Source organism: Gallus gallus, chromosome 4 (genome assembly GCF_016699485.2).
Source record: "Gallus gallus isolate bGalGal1 chromosome 4, bGalGal1.mat.broiler.GRCg7b, whole genome shotgun sequence".
Lineage (NCBI taxonomy): Eukaryota > Metazoa > Chordata > Aves > Galliformes > Phasianidae > Gallus > Gallus gallus.
The window spans coordinates 1-12385 of NC_052535.1; the positions used below are offsets into that span (position 1 = coordinate 1).

Consider the following 12385-nt stretch of genomic DNA (forward strand, 5'->3'; position numbering starts at 1 on the left):
TTTTCCATCTCACTTGCTCAAACCTTACCAGAAATCATTTGGTTTATTGCAGACCCAGGATGGATCAATAAGCAGCCCGGAAAAAAAATAAAAAATAAAAAAACTAAGGCAAACATCACATAACAGCAAGAAAACATAGTGAACCTGGATATAAGAGAACGAACCCATGTTCTCTGGGATCAGCAGAAGGCACAGAGATCCCACCAGAACGGGGGAGCCCTATGATGGGCAAAGGAAGAACACCCGGTGACAGCAAGGTGAGCACAAGCAACAACCAACACCAAGCCCATACAACCTCTGCAAGCGTGGGAAAAACCTCAGGGGTCAGCAGAGCTTGCCAGACAGAGGAAGGAGTGCATCTTGGCATCCACCTCTGGCTGTGGGTTCCTGCGGCGTCCACCAAATGCCTCCATAGAGTCCTTGCAGCGCCCCGGACAACTGCACTTCTCCACTGCAACCTGTTCCACACAGCACAAGACAAGTAGAGATTACCTTCTGGTCAGGATGGAGGAATCACTTACCCCTTATCCAGTGCTGAGGTCACATCCAACTCTGCAAACTGGGGAGAGAAGAAAAGGCAACGCCATCTGACGGCAGAGTCTCCTATCCTAGAATCAAAGTTAAAACCCTCAATAGTAGTACTGAACAACACGGGTTAGGGAGGAACACAAGTCATTCTAAGAACCCCAACTCACGCACAGCACTCACCAGCAGCCTGTTCTGGTGCCTACCTCTTCTCTTGGCATCACGCTTGGGCAACGCAGAGCAGTCTGCATTTGGGTCACTGAAACTCCACCGAGGCGCCAACGGGCAACATGGAGGACAAGAAGAGAGAGAAGAGAAACACTCCATAACCTGTAGCAAATGCTCTGGAAGCCAAAAAGCAAAGAACAGAGCCATGCTGACTGGGAGCGACAGAAGGCACCGACAGCCAGCACTGCTGGGGAGCCCTAAGCCAGCTGGTGCAGGGACAAGACCGGGTGAGTGTTGGTCAAGCTGGAGTTGGACTCCATCAGGGAACATTTGGACTTGGTGAGCCCTGAGAGACAGCAAAGCGCCGGGCAACAAGGAGAGAGAAGGAACGTGCTGCCGGTGGATGCGAGAGGCAGCGCCAGTGGGGCGTCCCCCACTCCAAGGGGCACTTCTCCTGTCTCACCCAGGGCAGCCTCTCTCCTCAGTTGTTCTGCTCAGGGTCTGGACTCTGTGTACCGTTGGCACACCACATCTGCCTGGCCAGAGCGAGACACGGAGGCCAAGGGGAGCTCCTGCTTGGAAACAGGTTGGGAAAATATTATAAGGCAACAACACCCTTGGAAAGCCAAGTGAACACAAGGCACAACCGACACCAAGCAGATAGGACCTCTGCAAGCATGGAAACGACCTCAGGGGTCAGCAGAGCTTGCCAGACAGAGGAAGATGTGCATCTTGGCATCCAACTATTGCTCTGCGTTCCTGTTCTATCCACCTAGATCCTCAGTAGACTTTTTGCACTGAACAGAAGGCCACAGTTCTCCACCGTCATCTGTTGAACACAAACTACATTCTGGTAATGATGAAGGAATCACTTAGCCCTTTCCAAGGGTCCAGGCACTTCCAATGCTGCCACCCAGGGAGGTCAGGAAGTGCAAGAGCATCTGGTGCTGGTGTCCCCAATCCTAGAAGGAAAAAAGTATCCTTCACACATGGTAATGAACAAAATGGGGTAGGGAGAAGTAGTGGGCATCCCAGAAAAACCCAAATGAAACACAGCCCTCACCAGAAGTTTGCTTAGGAGCCTACATCTTCCTTTCCCACCACACTTGGCCAAACCTTACTAGATTGCATTTGGGTCATCGTAGATCCAACCAGGTGTACATTTCCGTCCTGTAAAACAAAAGGAAGAAAAACACATCACAAAAGCATGAAATGGTACAGAACCTGAAAATAAAAGAACAAATTGAAGTACTCTGGGATCAACAGAAGGCACGGAGATCCCACCAGAACGGGGGAGCCCTATGATGGGCAAAGGAAGAACACCCGGTGACAGCAAGGTGAGCACAAGCGACAACCAACACCAAGCCCATACAACCTCTGCAAGCGTGGGAAAAACCTCAGGGGTCAGCAGAGCTTGCCAGACAGAGGAAGGAGTGCATCTTGGCATCCACCTCTGGCTGTGGGTTCCTGCAGCGTCCACCAAATGCCTCAATAGAGTCCTTGCAGCGCCCCGGACAACTGCACTTCTCCACTGCAACCTGTTCCACACAGCACAAGACAAGTAGAGATTACCTTCTGGTCAGGATGGAGGAATCACTTACCCCTTATCCAGTGCTGAGGTCACATCCAACTCTGCAAACTGGGGAGAGAAGAAAAGGCAACGCCATCTGACGGCAGAGTCTCCTATCCTAGAATCAAAGTTAAAACCCTCAATAGTAGTACTGAACAACACGGGTTAGGGAGGAACACAAGTCATTCTAAGAACCCCAACTCACGCACAGCACTCACCAGCAGCCTGTTCTAGTGCCTACCTCTTCTCTTGGCATCACGCTTGGGCAACGCAGAGCAGTCTGCATTTGGGTCACTGAAACTCCACCGAGGCGCCAACGGGCAACATGGAGGACAAGAAGAGAGAGAAGAGAAACACTCCATAACCTGTAGCAAATGCTCTGGAAGCCAAAAAGCAAAGAACAGAGCCATGCTGACTGGGAGCGACAGAAGGCACCGACAGCCAGCACTGCTGGGGAGCCCTAAGCCAGCTGGTGCAGGGACAAGACCGGGTGAGTGTTGGTCAAGCTGGAGTTGGACTCCATCAGGGAACATTTGGACTTGGTGAGCCCTGGGAGACGGCAAAGCGCCGGGCAGCAAGGAGAGAGAAGGAACGTGCTGCCGGTGGATGTGAGAGGCAGTGCCAGCGGGGCGTCCCCCGCTTCAAGGGGCACTTCTCCTGTCTCACCCAGGGCAGCCTCTCTCCTCAGTTGTTCTGCTCAGGGTCTGGACTCTGCATACTGTTGGCGCACCACATCTGCCTGGCCAGAGCGAGACACGGAGACCAAGGGGAGCTCCTGCTTGGAAATGGAGACTGGGAAAGGTGTTGTCAAGTAAGAGGAACACCCTTGGAAAGCCAAGTGAGCACAAGGGTAAACCAACAACAAGCCCATAGGACCTCGGCAAGCACGGGAACGACCTCAGGGGACAACAGAGCTTGCCAGACAGGAAGGAATAGATATTGGCATCCACCTATGGGTGTGGGTTCTCGCTGTGTCCACCAAGAGCCTCAGTAGAGTCCTTGCACTGCTCAGCAGGGTCACAACTCTCCAGTGCCACCTGCTGGACACAAGAAAAGGTAAGTAGAGATTACCTTCTAGTAAGGATGAAGGAATCACTCACCCCTTTCCAAGGATCAGGGCACATCCCCACACTGCAATCAAGGAGGTCAGGGAAGGCATCACCATGTGGTGGGTAAGTCTCCAATACTAGAAGGAAAGAAGAAACCTTCCTATCAGGTACTGAACCACATGGGTTACACAGAAAAACAGATGACATGCTAGAAACCCCAAGCCATACAAAACACTTACCGCAAGTCTGTTTTGGAGCCTACCTCTTCATTTTCCATCTCACTTGAGCAAACCTTACTAGACTACATTCGGGTTACTGCAGACACGAGAGGGATCAGTTGGCAGCCTGGGGGGAGGAAAAAAAAAAAAAAAAAGGAAGGAAGAGAAATATTGCATAACATGAAAAAATGATAACGAACCTGGATATAAGAGAACAAACCCATGTTCTCTGGGATCAGCAGAAGGCACGGAGATCCCATCAGAACGGGGGACCCCTATGATGGGCAAAGGAAGAACACCCGGTGACAGCAAGGTGAGCACAAGCGACAACCAACACCAAGCCCATACAACCTCTGCAAGCATGGGAACAACCTCAGGGGTCAGCAGAGCTTGCCAGACAGAGGAAGGAGCGGATCTTGGCATCCATCTGTGCGTGCAGGTTCCTGCTGTGTCCACCAAATGCCTCAGTAGAGCCTTTGCAGCACTCGGGAGGGTCACAACTCTCCACTGCCTCCTGATGGACACAAGACAAGGTAAGTAGAGATCACCTTCTGATAATGAAATACAGCTCTCTTACCCCTTTCCAAGGATCAGGGCACGTCCAACGCCGCAACCTGGGGAGGTCAGGAATGACAACGGCACCTGGTGGTGGAGTCTCCAGTCCTGGAAGGAAAGAAGAAACCTTCACGTTTGGTGCTGAACAACACAGGTTAGTAAGAAAGAGTGGACGTTCTAGGAACCCCGAGTCATGCACAGCACTCACCAGCAGCCTGTTCTGGTGCCTACCTCTTCTCTTGGCATCACGCTTGGGCAATGCAGAGCAGTCTGCATTTGGGTCACTGAAACTCCACTGAGGCGCCAACGGGCAACATGGAGGACAAGAAGAGAGAGAAGAGAAACACTCCATAACCTGTAGCAAACGCTCTGGAACCCAAAAGGCAAAGAACAGAGCCATGCCGATTGGGAGCGGCAGAAGGCACCGACAGCCAGCACTGCTGGGGAGCCCTAAGCCAGCTGGTGCGGGGACAGACCGGGTGAGTGTTGGTCAAGCTGGAGTTGGACTCCATCAGGGAACATTTGGACTTGGTGAGCCCTGGGAGACGGCAAAGCGCCGGGCAGCAAGGAGAGAGAAGGAACGTGCTGCCGGTGGATGCGAGAGGCAGCGCCAGCGGGGCGTCCCCCGCTTCAAGGGGCACTTCTCCTGTCTCACCCAGGGCAGCCTCTCTCCTCAGTTGTTCTGCTCAGGGTCTGGACTCTGCATACCGTTGGCGCACCACATCTGCCTGGCCAGAGCGAGACACGGAGGCCAAGGGGAGCTCCTGCTTGGAAATAGAGACTGGGAAAGGTGTTGTCAAGTAAGAGGAACACCCTTGGAAAGCCAAGTGAGCACAAGGGTAAACCAACAACAAGCCCATAGGACCTCGGCAAGCATGGGAACGACCTCAGGGGACAACAGAGCTTGCCAGACAGGAAGGAATAGATATTGGCATCCACCTATGGGTGTGGGTTCTCGCTGTGTCCACCAAGAGCCTCAGTAGAGTCCTTGCACTGCTCAGCAGGGTCACAACTCTCCAGTGCCACCTGCTGGACACAAGAAAAGGTAAGTAGAGATTACCTTCTAGTAAGGATGAAGGAATCACTCACCCCTTTCCAAGGATCAGGGCACATCCCCACACTGCAATCAAGGAGGTCAGGGAAGGCATCACCATGTGGTGGGTAAGTCTCCAATACTAGAAGGAAAGAAGAAACCTTCCTATCAGGTACTGAACCACATGGGTTACACAGAAAAACAGATGACATGCTAGAAACCCCAAGCCATACAAAACACTTACCGCAAGTCTGTTTTGGAGCCTACCTCTTCATTTTCCATCTCACTTGAGCAAACCTTACTAGACTACATTCGGGTTACTGCAGACACGAGAGGGATCAGTTGGCAGCCTGGGGGGAGGAAAAAAAAAAAAAAAAAAGGAAGGAAGAGAAATATTGCATAACATGAAAAAATGATAACGAACCTGGATATAAGAGAACAAACCCATGTTCTCTGGGATCAGCAGAAGGCACGGAGGTCCCATCAGAACAGGGGACCCCTATGATGGGCAAAGGAAGAACACCCGGTGACAGCAAGGTGAGCACAAGCGACAACCAACACCAAGCCCATACAACCTCTGCAAGCATGGGAACAACCTCAGGGGTCAGCAGAGCTTGCCAGACAGAGGAAGGAGCGGATCTTGGCATCCATCTGTGCGTGCAGGTTCCTGCTGTGTCCACCAAATGCCTCAGTAGAGCCTTTGCAGCACTCGGGAGGGTCACAACTCTCCACTGCCTCCTGATGGACACAAGACAAGGTAAGTAGAGATCACCTTCTGATAATGAAATACAGCTCTCTTACCCCTTTCCAAGGATCAGGGCACGTCCAACGCCGCAACCTGGGGAGGTCAGGAATGACAACGGCACCTGGTGGTGGAGTCTCCAGTCCTGGAAGGAAAGAAGAAACCTTCACGTTTGGTGCTGAACAACACAGGTTAGTAAGAAAGAGTGGACGTTCTAGGAACCCCGAGTCATGCACAGCACTCACCAGCAGCCTGTTCTGGTGCCTACCTCTTCTCTTGGCATCACGCTTGGGCAATGCAGAGCAGTCTGCATTTGGGTCACTGAAACTCCACTGAGGCGCCAACGGGCAACATGGAGGACAAGAAGAGAGAGAAGAGAAACACTCCATAACCTGTAGCAAACGCTCTGGAACCCAAAAGGCAAAGAACAGAGCCATGCCGATTGGGAGCGGCAGAAGGCACCGACAGCCAGCACTGCTGGGGAGCCCTAAGCCAGCTGGTGCGGGGACAGACCGGGTGAGTGTTGGTCAAGCTGGAGTTGGACTCCATCAGGGAACATTTGGACTTGGTGAGCCCTGGGAGACGGCAAAGCGCCGGGCAGCAAGGAGAGAGAAGGAACGTGCTGCCGGTGGATGCGAGAGGCAGCGCCAGCGGGGCGTCCCCCGCTTCAAGGGGCACTTCTCCTGTCTCACCCAGGGCAGCCTCTCTCCTCAGTTGTTCTGCTCAGGGTCTGGACTCTGCATACCGTTGGCGCACCACATCTGCCTGGCCAGAGCGAGACACGGAGGCCAAGGGGAGCTCCTGCTTGGAAATAGAGACTGGGAAAGGTGTTGTCAAGTAAGAGGAACACCCTTGGAAAGCCAAGTGAGCACAAGGGTAAACCAACAACAAGCCCATAGGACCTCGGCAAGCATGGGAACGACCTCAGGGGACAACAGAGCTTGCCAGACAGGAAGGAATAGATATTGGCATCCACCTATGGGTGTGGGTTCTCGCTGTGTCCACCAAGAGCCTCAGTAGAGTCCTTGCACTGCTCAGCAGGGTCACAACTCTCCAGTGCCACCTGCTGGACACAAGAAAAGGTAAGTAGAGATTACCTTCTAGTAAGGATGAAGGAATCACTCACCCCTTTCCAAGGATCAGGGCACATCCCCACACTGCAATCAAGGAGGTCAGGGAAGGCATCACCATGTGGTGGGTAAGTCTCCAATACTAGAAGGAAAGAAGAAACCTTCCTATCAGGTACTGAACCACATGGGTTACACAGAAAAACAGATGACATGCTAGAAACCCCAAGCCATACAAAACACTTACCGCAAGTCTGTTTTGGAGCCTACCTCTTCATTTTCCATCTCACTTGAGCAAACCTTACTAGACTACATTCGGGTTACTGCAGACACGAGAGGGATCAGTTGGCAGCCTGGGGGGAGGAAAAAAAAAAAAAAAAAAAGGAAGGAAGAGAAATATTGCATAACATGAAAAAATGATAACGAACCTGGATATAAGAGAACAAACCCATGTTCTCTGGGATCAGCAGAAGGCACGGAGGTCCCATCAGAACAGGGGACCCCTATGATGGGCAAAGGAAGAACACCCGGTGACAGCAAGGTGAGCACAAGCGACAACCAACACCAAGCCCATACAACCTCTGCAAGCATGGGAACAACCTCAGGGGTCAGCAGAGCTTGCCAGACAGAGGAAGGAGCGGATCTTGGCATCCATCTGTGCGTGCAGGTTCCTGCTGTGTCCACCAAATGCCTCAGTAGAGCCTTTGCAGCACTCGGGAGGGTCACAACTCTCCACTGCCTCCTGATGGACACAAGACAAGGTAAGTAGAGATCACCTTCTGATAATGAAATACAGCTCTCTTACCCCTTTCCAAGGATCAGGGCACGTCCAACGCCGCAACCTGGGGAGGTCAGGAATGACAACGGCACCTGGTGGTGGAGTCTCCAGTCCTGGAAGGAAAGAAGAAACCTTCACGTTTGGTGCTGAACAACACAGGTTAGTAAGAAAGAGTGGACGTTCTAGGAACCCCGAGTCATGCACAGCACTCACCAGCAGCCTGTTCTGGTGCCTACCTCTTCTCTTGGCATCACGCTTGGGCAATGCAGAGCAGTCTGCATTTGGGTCACTGAAACTCCACTGAGGCGCCAACGGGCAACATGGAGGACAAGAAGAGAGAGAAGAGAAACACTCCATAACCTGTAGCAAACGCTCTGGAACCCAAAAGGCAAAGAACAGAGCCATGCCGATTGGGAGCGGCAGAAGGCACCGACAGCCAGCACTGCTGGGGAGCCCTAAGCCAGCTGGTGCGGGGACAGACCGGGTGAGTGTTGGTCAAGCTGGAGTTGGACTCCATCAGGGAACATTTGGACTTGGTGAGCCCTGGGAGACGGCAAAGCGCCGGGCAGCAAGGAGAGAGAAGGAACGTGCTGCCGGTGGATGCGAGAGGCAGCGCCAGCGGGGCGTCCCCCGCTTCAAGGGGCACTTCTCCTGTCTCACCCAGGGCAGCCTCTCTCCTCAGTTGTTCTGCTCAGGGTCTGGACTCTGCATACTGTTGGCGCACCACATCTGCCTGGCCAGAGCGAGACACGGAGGCCAAGGGGAGCTCCTGCTTGGAAATAGAGGGTGGGAAAGGTGGTGTAATGCAAGGAGAACACCCTTGGAAAGCCCAGGGAGCATGAGTACAAACTCACACCAATTCCATCGAATGGCCAGAACGCTCTCTGGGAACAATAGACCTTGCCAGACAAGATCAAGTGTTGATGTTGGTGTGCAGCGTTGGCTGTGGCTTCCTGCTGCGTCCATCAAGGTCCTCAGTGGAGTCCTCACATCTCTTTGAAGAAGTCCTGGTGTCCAGAACCTTCTGCTCAACCAAACAGCCAGAGCAACCTCCAGGCACAGACCCTTCCCCTTCAGCTGCCAGCCTTTAAATGAGCTCAGGTGGGCTCTGGCTCCACCCAGTCCCACTCCACAGGGGAACTGCTTCCACCTGTGCTCCCTGGGCTGTCCACACCTTAACCAGGTGCTCCATCACTGCTTCTGGCCCACAACTAACAGTTCAGACAGAATCAGAAACATTAACAGAATTAGTAACAAAATACAAGTTGGAAAAATAATTAGAATTGGAAAAAAATAGGTAAAGAATTATTAAGTAAAGAAGACATAGAATTAGTAAAGGAATTGGAAAAAGAATTGGAAAAGTATGTAGAAAAGTAAAACGAATTAGAAAGAGAAAAAGAATTAGGGAAGTATTTAGAAGAAGAATGAGACAAAGAAAAAGAATATGAAAAAGAAATAGAAAGCAGATAATTAAAATAATAAAAAGGGGCTGGAAAAAAAGGGAATGACGTAGAAAAGTTACTAGAAAATAATGTCAAACAGAATGGGAGTCAGAAAAGAAAAAGGAGAAGGAAAAAGAATGAGAAAAAGAATCAGAAACCGAAAATAATATTAAGGAAAGGAAAGAACAAAAAGATTAGAAAATAAAAAGTTCAAAGTATTCATAAAGCAAAAAGAAATTGGGAGAGGACAGGGCTTCCCCCAGGGAGGGGGGACAGGGCCTGGCTTTAAGGGTAAGAATATGAAGAAGAAATAGAAGAGGGATCAGAAAATTAGAAGTATGAATCAGAAAAGCAGGAAAAGGAATGGAAAATGGATTATACACAATAATTTGAATAATAAAGGAATCAGAAATAGAAAATAATATTACAAAAAGGATAAAAAGATAGAAAATGAAAAGTTAAAAGTATTCTTAAAGCAAACAGCAATTGGAGAGGAAGGTGAGGGGGCATGGCTCTGAGATCGCACTGCTCATGCGCTTGATTTGATCCCGCACTATGCATGCACCAGACCCAAGACCGCACTGCACATGCTCCGGCAGTGATGCTGCACTGTGTATGCACCAGCCCCATGGCCGTACTGTGTATGCACCATCCCTGGGACCACACTGCACATGCGCCAGCTCCAAGAACACACTGTGCATGCACCATCCCCAGAACCATACCGTGCATGCACCTCCTTCGAGATCGCACTGCACTTGTGCTAGCTCTGGGACCTCACTGCACATGTGCCAGCCCCTAGACCGCACTGCACATGCGCCATCTTTGAGACAGCAGTGTGCATGCACCAGCTCTGGGACCGCACTGCGCATGTGGCATCTGCAAGAACACACTGTGCATGTGCCAGCCCCTGGGCCACACTGCGCATGCGCCAGTTCCAAGAATGCACTATGTATGTGGCATTGTGCACTCTTCATTTTGCATGCGCACTTTCTGGTACACACCTAAGCATGCAGTTTTTTTGGACTCCTCATTATGCATGCAGTGGGTGCAAGGTACACTGGGAGCCAAAATAGTCCGTTCCCGGGGCAGGCTCGGGTGTCAATCTGCCCGAGCAAATAGACAAGGAGCACTCAATATTCGAAGAGAGAAAAGTACCACTGAGCCAAAGGTCCAAGAGTTGACTGCCTGCCCGGCACCATAGGGTTTTGTAGGAACACATGTTATTTATAAGCTTCATGGTGAATGTGCACAATTTCCTGGAGGACTAAGTATAATAAAGGTCAGCGGATTTGCTGCACAGTGCGACTACCTAAACCATTTCCGCATGCCTGCACGCATGCGTCCTGCTGCCTCCTGCACCAAACATGGCCACAATTCCACTGATTGGCCACACGGGGGCATGAGAAAAACTGGTGCCCCCGTACCTGGCCTCGCCACTCTGAGATTCTGTCTGGCTCACCCAAGGCTCGGAAATATCCACTCAGTCAGTTTTGATATCAAGCAATTTGTTGTCAGCTCCTTCATTCACAACTGGTGCCAGGATCTGCTGCAGGGCGACCTGACCATGGGCATGGCAGCTGAACCATTTCAGTAACAGTGGGATTCCCAGGCACAGTTTCAAGGATTTCAGTCTACTTTTGACCCAAAGGAAGAATTAATATGAAGCACAAGGTACGCATATGTCATCATGAGGCATGCTTCTCAGCATCACTTTCGGGAAACAGATAATGGATTTGTAATAAAAATCTCAGTACAGCAGTAACATACAACGTTATATAAGAATAGTACAGGAACACTTTACAAGGCAAGGAACTTTATGACCTCCATCTGGGAAATCCAGCACTGTCTGCCCGCACCTCTTTGGCAACTATTCTAGATCCAGCTGTACATTCTATTCCAAAGCACAACTTAAAACTACAGTGGAAACAAAGGGAGTTCTACATAGGCAGAAAAACAAAACAAAACAAAGAACAACAACAACAAAACAGTAGGTTTCTTTCAGTACTGAAAATAAGCAAGCAAGCAATCAGTGACAGAAGCCATTCCTAGAACACCGCTATGGGAAACATAGTGGCAGAGAAGCAAGTATCCACACTTCTCTGAACGACTGCTCCAAGAGAAAAAAAAAAGAAAAATAAATTTCTTTTAGACATTTTCTGTTTGAAGGCAGATACCATCCCCACACTTAAGAAAAAAAAATTACAGTGCACAGAGGGATCTCCAGCAATATGTGTAATTGGTCTAGGCAACAAGTGACACAGGTCGGTGTCATAAAGAACTGAAGTCAAGCTCCTAAGCTCCAGCTAACCCAACCAAACGGACATGCCTATGGACAGACAGAATCCTGAAGTAAGACAGCCAGTAAAAATGTCTAACAAAGCACCTGATTCTCAGCCTTCTCAGTCCTCTTCAAAAATCCAGAGGCCTCCCTGTTGGCTCCACCGCTGACCTGTAAAGCCCAAGCTCGCAATCTGCTGGAAGTCCTTGTAACTAGACAAAAGAGAATTTCAATTGGACTGAATTTTAGGAAACCATTGCATTAGATCAAAAAGAGTGCCTCCCTGAGTGACTGGAAAAAAGACAGCATCACACCTATTTTTAATAAGGGAAGAAAGGATGACCCTGGGAATTACCAACATAACAGTCTCACCTCTGTGCTGGGAAAGAGCACAGAGCAGATCCTCCTGGAAGTTGCACTAAGGCACAAGTAAGACAGGGAAGGTGATACAGGAGAACCAGCACGGCTTCACCGAGGGTAAATCCTGCTTTACCAACCTAGTGGCTGTCTATGATGGTGCCACTGCATCAATAGACAAGTAAAGAGCCACTGATACCATCTACCTGGACCTCAGTAAGACCTTTGACACAATATCCCACAGCATCCTTCTCTCCAAATGGGAAAGATACAGATTTGACGGGTGGACTGTTGAATGGACAATGAACCGGCTACAGGATTGGGTCCAGAGAGCAGCAGTCAATGGCTCCATGTCTGGATGGTGATTGGTGACGAGTGTTGTCCCACAGGGACCATGCTGAGGCTGATACTCTTCAATATCTTCATCAGCGACATCATCAGTGGGGTTGAGTGCACCCTCAGAAAATTTGCTGACGACACCAAGCTGTGGGCTGACACACCAGAGGGACAGGATGCCAAACAGAGGGACCTAGACAGGTTCAAGCAGCAGGCACAGGTGAACCTCATCAGGTTCAAAAAATCCAGGTGCAGTGTCCTGCATGT

General features: G+C 50.4%; 4 long non-coding RNA genes across 4 annotated transcripts; all 4 read right to left on the reverse strand.

Annotated features, from left to right (window-relative positions):
* Nucleotides 1-8: 8 nt before the first annotated feature.
* On the reverse strand, nt 9-2472 carry LOC107049676. Its single transcript, XR_005859797.2, has 3 exons — nt 2069-2472; nt 1757-1863; nt 9-1655 (listed from the first exon to the last, which is right to left on the reverse strand). It is a non-coding gene; the product is annotated as an uncharacterized LOC107049676 (long non-coding RNA).
* Nucleotides 2473-3140: 668 nt separating this feature from the next.
* LOC107057261 lies at nt 3141-4334 on the reverse strand. The gene is made up of 4 exons (XR_005859592.1): nt 4294-4334; nt 3903-4193; nt 3552-3657; nt 3141-3449 (listed from the first exon to the last, which is right to left on the reverse strand). It is a non-coding gene; the product is annotated as an uncharacterized LOC107057261 (long non-coding RNA).
* Nucleotides 4335-4656: 322 nt separating this feature from the next.
* LOC121113214 lies at nt 4657-6146 on the reverse strand. Its single transcript, XR_005859516.1, has 4 exons — nt 6106-6146; nt 5715-6005; nt 5363-5468; nt 4657-5260 (listed from the first exon to the last, which is right to left on the reverse strand). It is a non-coding gene; the product is annotated as an uncharacterized LOC121113214 (long non-coding RNA).
* Nucleotides 6147-6468: 322 nt separating this feature from the next.
* Nucleotides 6469-7959, reverse strand: LOC107053193. The gene is made up of 4 exons (XR_005859515.1): nt 7919-7959; nt 7528-7818; nt 7175-7280; nt 6469-7072 (listed from the first exon to the last, which is right to left on the reverse strand). It is a non-coding gene; the product is annotated as an uncharacterized LOC107053193 (long non-coding RNA).
* Nucleotides 7960-12385: the final 4426 nt, after the last annotated feature.